The following is a 10453-nucleotide window of genomic DNA, read 5'->3' on the forward strand; positions in this document are numbered from 1 at the left end:
CTCAATTTCCTGCCTCACCCGAAATGGAAACCATGTCCTCGTTTGTCAGGAACTAACATACCAACAATCAAGCTAAACAACACCATGGTGTACATCATACACACCTATCAATATCCTCCACCCAATCTTGTACAAGTCATCCATTGGATCACACTCATACAACTCACAAAGAGTTACAATCTCAGACCATGCCTCGTATGTCACCCTCTAGTCATTGATAGGAATCTAAAAGATGCGCTAAAAATCCTCCAAAGTCAAAGAAGCCTCCTCGATCGATAGGTGAAAGGAAATATTCATTGAACGCAATCTCTCTACAAGTGTACTAACTGTGAGCATAAATCACATATGGTATAAACCAATCTACCATAGGTATTCATGCTCAATCTCATCTGACTAGTGGCACCAAGAAAGTCCCTTAGGCCTATTCTCCTAGACACCAAGGATAGACACCAAGGATCGAAAGAATGGAATGCAAATCATGTCTAATGTCAACATATGCCTATCATTGAACCTAACTAACCTATTCCAATGCAAACCCTAGACCTAAAATGCAGAAGAAAAAAAACCCCTTTAAAGAAATTCTATAATCCTAAATATCAAATGCATGATAATTATGTCAATTTTGAAAACCAAATATTAATTGCACAAAATAACTAGTGATTGCACAAATCCACTAACATATGCATAATGTTTATGACAAATGCAAAATTCATATAATTGCGTAACTGCAAAACTCATATAATTGTGTAACTGGACTATAAATTTTGTAAAAACACTAGCAGATGCATAAAAATTGAAGGTTAAATGTGTGACAATTAAAAAAGTTGGCCCTGAGACCTAAAATTAAAAGTGTAATAAATATTGATAAATGACATGATAGGTCCTTGGTATTTATCTCGCTGCATGCGCCCTCTAGTCTATTGTACGTCCTAACTTGCTCTAACAAGTGGTGTTTGTGCCCAACTTCTACCATAGCTTTGCAAATACTCAAAAACTACTTTCAAATCACTTTGAATCTCCTAAGCTCCAAGAGTACAAATGACCAAATGAGCCCCATATTTGTTTATTTATAGCCAAATGGAACCCTAATTAAGGTATCCTACCCTAATGGTTGTGGTTTTTTTCACCTTAAACACCTTGTAGGTTGGTCATACAAAGCTTGTTTCTCCTACAAACTACATATTTGAGATTTTGATCACATTGTCATCAAATTGGCCTTCAATGCAAAAACAATTGACCAATTTCCCTATGGGGTACCATAATACCCTATTGCAACTAGGCCATACTAGGGCAGATTTTTCTTGATTTTTCTTTGATACTATGCCTGAAAACATATCGTCCTAAAGAGGGGAAAAATTTAGACACCAAAAATTATCCTACGCTTGTAAACACCAATTTTACTAATTATTCTTCTTGCTAATTAAGTAATTTTAATTATTTAATTATGTCATTATTATTCTTCTACATTAACATTATTATTTAATTTCATAACCCATTATTTGAACTCCTCTAATTCCATTTATCAATTAATCAATTAATCATTTCTTTATAATATTAATTAAATAATCGTATTATTTAATTAATTTTGATTATTCACTTTAATTAAGCAATATTTATAGTTTAATTAAATTAATTTTTATTATATTTCCATAATTAAATGGTTTCTTCAATGATTTAATTAGCTAATAATGTCCTCTTAATTAAATAAATTTAGGCATTCACTGTTCATTTCAAATAAATTTCATTTCCCTCCAAATTCAAATCAACTTCATTTCCCTCCCACTCCAAATTCAATTTCATGTTTTCGAAAACCCAAATTTCCTCCAAAACATTTCATTCAATTTCCTAAAACACATGTTGAAAATTCTTAACTACCATTTATTCTCGATGAATCATCAATCACCTTTTTATGGCTAATCAATCAATTCAGTCTTCAAACCAATCAACCTAGTTAACAATTCAATCAATCCTTTTAACTCTCAATCAATTCAGTCTAGCTGAATCATGAAATCAGTTTCGCATCGTAATTATTTCCCACCAACTTGTCACATGAAACTCAACCATTGATCAACTCTATTCTCAAATTGATGTTAAATGTCGAATCAAATTTTGAAAATCAAATTGATAGGAACTAAGTGGGTGTTCTGAAACAAGCTAAATCAAGATGCATAAGTCACAAAGAACAAGGCAATATTAGTTGGTAAGGGTTATTCACAAATTGAAGGTATAGACTTTTAGGAGACATTTGCTTCAGTAGAAATAATGGAGGCTATAAGGATGTTTCTTGCATTAGTTGACTATAAGAACGTTAAGGTCTATTGGATGGATGTTAAGTCGGCATTCTTGAATGAAGAGCTTGAAGAAGTATATATTGAACAACCAGATGAGTTCAAGTTGTCAAAAGATCTTAATGTGGTTTGCAGACTCAATAAGGCACTTTATGGACTCAAGCAAGCTCCTAGAGCTTGGTATGCTAGGTTGGATAGGTATTTGTTGCAGCAGAATTTCAGAAAAAAAGGTACTACATGTAGCATTTTTTATTAAATTATTGATTGTTGTTTTGTATCTTGATGAAACCATATTTTGAAGGAGATGATGATGTATGTGAGATTCTTGTAAAACAAATACGAGAGTTTGAGATGTCAATGATAAGTGAACTGCCATTTTTTCTTAGTCTTCAAGTTACACAATCAAAAGAAGGGATTTTCATTTCTCAGACCAAGTATATCAAGGAAATGTTGAAGAATTTTGGGATGCAGGATTCTAAACTAGTTGTAACTCCTATGGCTACTGGTTATAACTTAAGAAATGATAATGGATCTCCAGATGTTGATCAAAAATAGTATGGATCTATGATTGGATGATTATTGTATTTGACTTCTTTAAGATCAAATATTATGCAAGTTGTTTGTTTAGTTGTTAGATATAAAGTGAATCCTAAGCAATCTCATGATCAAGCAGTGAAAAGGATATTTATATATTTGAAAGGAACTCTGCATTTCATTTTGTGGTATAAGGATGATGATTTAACATTGAAAGCATATACAGAAGTTGATTAGGTTGAATGTGCTGATGACGAGAGAAGTATAAGTGCTTGTGCATTTTTCTTAGGAGACATAATGGACTCTTGGCTAAATAAGAAATAGGATTTAGTGTCATTATCTTCTATTAAGACATAATACATTGCAACATCTTGTTGTACTCAATTCATGTGGATGAAGAAAACTCTTAGAGATATCAAGGTGAAGTATGATGAGGAAATTCCTTTTATGTGTGATAATACAAGTGCCATTAACATTTCAAAGAATCTTGGTCCAATCACGGTAGGAGGGTCTTCAAAGAGAACAGTTTGAACCGTGCAGCAAGAGTTAGCACAATAGAAGCAACATCATGTGATGGGGGCAATGCAGAATAGACTTAATTATATCATGAAAATCAATTTCAATCTGTCAAGAACAAGCAGGCTCACAAGATTCAGCACACACACCTAATTACATGTAGGCTCCGAGACAATATCCGGGCTCAAGCAAGAATGCGAGCCAACTCCGAACCTCCTAACCTTCTGATTAATCTTTTATGATTTAATAACTAACTTCTAAATGCTTAATTACATTGATTTATATGATCAAGAATGATCCGTGTCGGCCCAAGATGAAACAAATGTCGATGAACAAGATGTAACATTTAAAACAACAAGGTAGACCTTCGCCAAAGAGATCCTTCCAGAAAATCCATCGAATGAAGTGCGGACCCAAGGGAAGGTCGGACACATGCCAAGGAACATTGAAAATATTGAACTGAAGCTCTGCAAGCTACATAGGTAATCCACAAAATTCGCCTATAGCCAAATAGGTCCAAGTGGTCCTGATGTTCTAAGCCAGAAAACTGTCTCAAATTCCAAAAGCGATAACTTACCAGAAAAAGATCCAAATGTCCCGCGGAATTAGGATAAGGTAGATGAACATGTCCACAAAAAAATCCTGGCTCCGCAAGATCCAGTGAGCAAATGCAAAGAAACACATAAATAAACGTTGAAACTATAAAATAGGAAACAAACTAAAAAGAAAATATTTTTGGTTGATGCAAGATTGCCAAGAACTATGGATGCTCCTACATCAAATCTAGTGATGCATTCAAGGAATAAACACATTTCAATCCAGTATCATTTCTTAGGAGAGAAGGTTGCAAAGAACGAAGTCAGATTGGAGTATGTGCCTACTAAGTAGCAAATTGCACATATATTTACTAAGGATTTGGCAAAGGATACTTTTAAGTATCTCTGATAGAAGTCAGGGGTTATTGCCCCTCCTTATTTAAACCAGATGCATTCAAATGGTGCATTTGTTAAGAGGCAGATTTAAAGTTCATCTTTTGTCCCCTAAATTGATGTGATTATTACTCTTAGGGGGAGCAATATAGGGCGTGTGATTTCCTAGTTGTAGGAAAGTGGTTGCAAATGGAGTATTGTAGTGATCAGAGTTATTCGGGCTGAAGAGAGAAAGAGAATCAAGCTAAAAGGGAGAGAGTTAAGTAAAGTAGTTGTTTGCAGTAGTGTGCTCTTTGTCTTTGGTGTCAAAGGGGGAGAGAGTTCAGTTGAGAGTTCCATCGAGGAAAGTGTTGTTTGTTGTTGGTGGTACAAGTGTTGTCATCATTGGCAAAGGGAGAGAATATTGGAAACTTAAGTTATGATGAGTTGCATTGTCATTAATTTCAACCTATTTGGTGTTGCCATTGATGTCATTGTGTCTTGTAGATGGTCTGAAAGTGTGTTTAGACGTTGTGTGGTTTGGTGGTGATGTTGAGTAAGTATGAGATGTTTCTGGAAGGTTGGTGTAGTGAAAGTTTTAATATCCGAATTTTGAAGATTGTGGCTTGTGATTCTAGAAATAATGTTTATGATTTGTGTATATTATAGTATCAATTTTTCAATTGGTAGAGTTGGTGGTAGTTGTTTCTCATAGTGAGGTTGTCTATCAGAACTAGTTTGAAGAATGCTTGGTGGTTCTCACATATGTGGATTCAAGTGTTGCGACTTGCAAGACATGTTCATTTGGATTTTGTAGTGTTTTAGTTTAGTTTTATAGTGCTAATTTGATTAGCAAGTGAAGTTACGTTGCTACGTGTTTGACATGTTCAATTGTGTTGACTTTTGGCCGACCCAATTGGTTTATCTTATTTGGATCATGCTCTTTCAATCTAGATATGCATTGGAGGTGGAGTTTGGATGTTGATATGGGTCTCACTGTGGCATGTATAGATCCACATTTATGTATTTTGCATTGGACAATGTTTTTGGGTTGATTGATTTGTGTGCTTTATTGATCATTTACACATTTCATTTGATGTTGACTTTGGAGGATGTGTTAGTATGTGTGATTCATTGGAGCCTAAAGAGATGTATTGTGATATGTTACGGTCCCCTTTATCTCTTGAGTGGCCCACATTATGTGTTATTGGTTCAGGTGGCCTAGTTTATGTAATATTTGTTGTATATTCCATCATGTACTCTCATATGATTTGTTAGGTTTTTTATTTGTTTTTACAAACTAGGAATATTTGTTATTTTGTTATGAATTAGTTGAACCCGTAGTTACAAATCGTTACACGGGAATCATCATATTTGCATGTATCTAATACAAGAGATAATCAATTGAGCTAAGTGCTTCTAATATGGTATTAGAGCAACCCGAGCAATCCTGTTCCTACGGTGCGATTCTAAATGTATGGGATCTAGGCGTCTGCTCTTCACGAAAGACTGTGAATTGGCAGTGAATATCAAGCCGTGAGATTTTCTCAGATTCTTTGCAGCGGTGGTCACAATTTACAAACATTCCAATGTTTGTGAAAGGGTTAGAAGACTATTTTGTTGACGCCCACTAATCGCTCCTTTCGTTCACGCAGTTTCATTGCAGCGTTGGACCATTGGAAAGGAGAGCGTGTACATTGCGTTAAGTATTATTTGACTTGGTTGGCTAGTCATATGCATGTGGGCCCATGATTCATCGGCTATCACTAGCTTCAACATCTTTTCTCTACATCGACATCACCATTCTAAGATGTCCTTTCCTTCCAAATCTCCAATTCGTGTTATTAGGTAATAGTGATTTATCGCCTTGTTGGTTGTGATATAGTCCACAAAGACTGTTGTGACGGGTGAAGTCTGACTCGATTCCACGACTGAGTGCTCTCTGTTGAAGCTGATATGATCCTACAACGTCAGGAGGTTGAATTTAGATTGTCTGATGTACATTGAGTGGACCTTTGATGGTAGAGACATTCGACTGAGCTTAATTGACATATGAAAGAGGTCAATTGCCATGGTGTATACACATCATGTGCCTATTCATGACCGAGATTGGTATCTTCATGTGTAACAATTGATCTCCAAATTGAAGGATGGCCTCATCATGGCGGCTGAGTGAAGTATCTCTGGTGCATCATTTTTTGGTTCGAGCACTCAAGGCAACTGTGTGAATTGGCAACTCCTTGTTGGAGGTGGCTTCTTTGAACATTGTTGTTGTAGCATTGGTGCCCACTATGGGGCCCAAATTTGTTCTTGATGGCATTGTCTTAATCTGATAGAGGTAAGGGGAGCAATTCTTCAACAAAATTAGATAAGAGAGGCTTACAAATAATACTTAATTCTATTGAGGTTTTCTATTAAAAAAAATTGTTTTTCACATAAAAATACCTCATGTTTCATAGTTTCTATGAACAATTATAACCTTCATTTTGAAACAAATTATGTAATTTTGAAAGGGTGTTATTTTTCAATTCCTATATTCTCCTCTCCTATGCAGCATATTGTTGACATAAGTGATGAGAAATAAGGAAACATAGCATGTTATCTGGCTATTAAAATGATAGAAGGTTTTCTAAAATTTCTTCTTCCTGACTTCAACTACTACACAGTAATAATTATTTCGCGTCAAAGACCAAAATCAAAAGTCAACTCAAGTTTGAGGAAGTTTGGGATGTGGTCAGTGGCACCACAACACGACATAAGACAAATGTTGATGAGCAGAAGAAATTTTATCAAGCCAATAAAAAGGCAAAATTGATCATTTTGTTTAGTGTGTTCGATGATGTTTATCCATTTATCCGTGACTCATCCACAGCTAAAGACGAGTGGGAAAATCTCAAGACGGTGTATAAGGCGAAGAATCAGAATCATATCCTAAATTTGCAAAGTCAACTACACAGTCTAAAGATGAAGAACGGAGAATAGTTAGAATCCTTTCTCAAAAGGATTGCAAAGTTGAGAGCTTCCTTACAAGCATTGGGAGAAAAGAGTGGGGATGCATTTTTTGTACCTATTGTTCTACGGGCATTGCCTCCCAGATATAAAGTCTTTGTGATGACTTTGAATGTCAGTGAGACAACACTCACCTTTGAGAAGATGGTGAATCCTCTCTAGAAAGAAGAGTTTATAAGCCAAGAACATGATCCAGATGATCATGCAATGACCACACAACATAAAGGAAAGAAGCCTATGAAGCAATCTAGTGCGCCTCCCAAATCTGGTAATTCCTCCAAACCTCAAAAGAAGTGTCCAATCTGTGATAGAGTTGGACATGATGTGAAGAATTGCTGGTACAACTCCTTCAATAAAGGATCATTCAACAAAACACATCCAAAAAAACCCTTTCAAGGTGGCAAACCACAATGGGGGCAGAAGAAACAAAGCAATGTAGCAGAAGCAGAAGATTCTCCTGATGAGGAATACGTGTTGTCAGCCCACACTTCGGAAGATGGTTCACAATCAACCTCAATATGGTATGTGGACTCTTGTTCGACAAAGCACATGACTGGACAAAAGGAGTGGTTTCTCACATTGAAACCCCATCATGGTATAGTCACCCTTGGAGATGATATCATCCATGAAATCAAAGGAATTAGTGAAATCTCTTTGAAGTTTGGCATTAATCGTTGTAGGATTACCAATATCTTGTATGTGTCAGACTTACCAAAAATCTCCTTTTTGTTATTCAATTTCTTGACCACAATCTTAGGATGGAATTTGGTAGCCATCGAGATACAAAGATTTGTCTTATCAAAGATAAGTCTAAAACTGAAAAGATTGTTGCCAATACTACTGAGATTGGAAAAATGTTTAGGCTTGATGCAGTTGCCAATAGTCAAGCCTTAGTGACTAAGGATGATGATCTTTCTCTTCTTTGGCATCGTAGATTTGGTCCCTTTAGCACTAGTTATCTGTTAAAGCTTTGTAAGAATAGCATGGTTAGAGCGCTTCCGTCACTTGAGAAGTCAAGTCTTGTTTGTTCTAGTTGTCTTGTTGGAAAACAACATAGAGCACCGTTCTATCTAGGTAAGCATCGTGCAAGACAACCTTTGCAACTAGTGCATACTGATCTGTATGGGCCCATACCACCTATTCACAATGGATATAGGTACTTTCATCTTTTTGTTGATGATCATACAAAAAAAATGTGGGTATATTGATTGCAACATAAAGATGAGGCTCTTCCCTATTTCAAAGAGTTTCGCACTCAGGTAGAGAAAGATATGAATCACTATATTCATGCCCTCCACTCAAATTGGGGGGGGGGAATACATCGGTGCAAAATTCTCCACATATTCGAAGGAAAATGGGATGTGGCATGAATTGGCTGCATCATACACACCTCAACAAAATGGTGTTGCAGAACGAAGAAATCACATCATTGTGGAAATGGTTTGTAGTATGTTGAAAGATTCTCAACTAGAGCATGCATATTGGGCTGAATTTGTTCACACCACAGTTTATCTTTTGAATCATGTACCAACCAAGGCTCTTGATGGCATAAAATTAGAAGAAACATGGACAAGGGTAAAGCCTTCTATCTCTCATCTTCGTGTATTTGGATGCACTGCCTATGTGCATATTCCTAAACAAAAGAGGAAGAAGCTAGATGAAAAATCACTGCAATGTATTCTTCTAGGATTTATTAATGAATCTGAGGCATATTGCCTTATGGATCCCAATACAAAGAAGATTTACATTAGTAGAAATGTAATTTTTTATGAGAAAAATGATGCAAGGTCTCCTGCCACGTCATCACCTCATGCAAATAGAGCTCCTATGTTCATCATGGATAGTAAAAATGATGGGAACGTACAATCAATCAAAACCCACCAATGTCACAAAACCATTACCGAAGTGGTACACTAGTACAATTCAAGATGCAAAGCTAGATGGAGTTCCAAACACTTCCACTTCAGGTCCAAGGACTTGCAGCATGGCTCGCAATGTGGTAAACTCGGCTCTAATTACTATAGTTGTTGAAACTTTTAAGCCATGTAATGTTCAAGAATCCCTGGTAAGAAAGCAATTGGATGTAAATGGATATTCAAAACTAAGTACAAAACAGATGATAGTATAGACAAATATAAGGCTAGACTTGTAGCCAAGGCTTATGCTCAAAAAGAAGGGATAGACTATGAGAAAACATTTGCTCCTAGTGCAAAAATTAAAACAATTAGATGGAATATTTTTGGTGATAATAGAATTCTATCTTGACGATCTTAGATGTATAATTGTTTGATCTTACCTTTCTTATTATCTTTGATGTGATTATGTGGTTGTGATCATTGATTGAATAGCATTGTCTTCGATGGAAACATATGATGTAGTTTATGATGTGATTATAAGATGTTGCTCATATATGATATTTCATTATTGGATTAGTTGATCTATGAGTTTCTTTATATTTATCGATGTATACTAACTTAATGTGCATTGTTTCCATATTTGATGTGCTTGGGTGAGGGAGAAAAGCGTCGCACTGCTCTCTATAGGAAAGCTACGTCGCTTTCATTCCCTACTTGCGATATGATATTTTGTGGTTCATATATATATGTTTGTTTGACATTTTGTTTATGCAGCTGCAGGTATCGAGCATCAACGCCACCTGAATTTTCAGGTCTGACCGTGCTCTCCAACCCAATGAAAAACTGGACATGATCTATTTGACTGGATGCAGGAGTACTTACCCCAGATTGAGTCTAGAGAGCGATTCCCTGTGACACAATAGTTATGAACATATTTGACTGCCGAGGACCACGACATGATCAAGGCGATGGGATTGAGACACATTATGTATATGCCTGAGATTTGGGCAAACACAAGACTGTTAATTGTTTTGGTGAAAAGATGGTCTTGCAGGGTCTGCAAGAGGGGACAAATGAGATGATCTAGGTTGTATCAGTTTTTGTATGATGATGTAGACACCTTTGGGTGATTTTGTACCCCTATGAGATTTTGACATGATACAATGATTTTTTCTTTAGCTGCCCAATTTGGTTGGAAATTATAGCAAATGGATGTAAAAAGTGACTTTCTTAATGAAAACCTTAAGGAAGAGGTCTATATGATCCAACCAAAGGGACATGTTGCAGCTGGAAAAGAAAAAAAGGTATGCAAACTTGTTAAATCCCTATATGGTCTCGAATA

Source organism: Cryptomeria japonica, chromosome 10, assembly GCF_030272615.1.
Source record: "Cryptomeria japonica chromosome 10, Sugi_1.0, whole genome shotgun sequence".
Taxonomy (NCBI): Eukaryota; Viridiplantae; Streptophyta; class Pinopsida; order Cupressales; family Cupressaceae; genus Cryptomeria; species Cryptomeria japonica.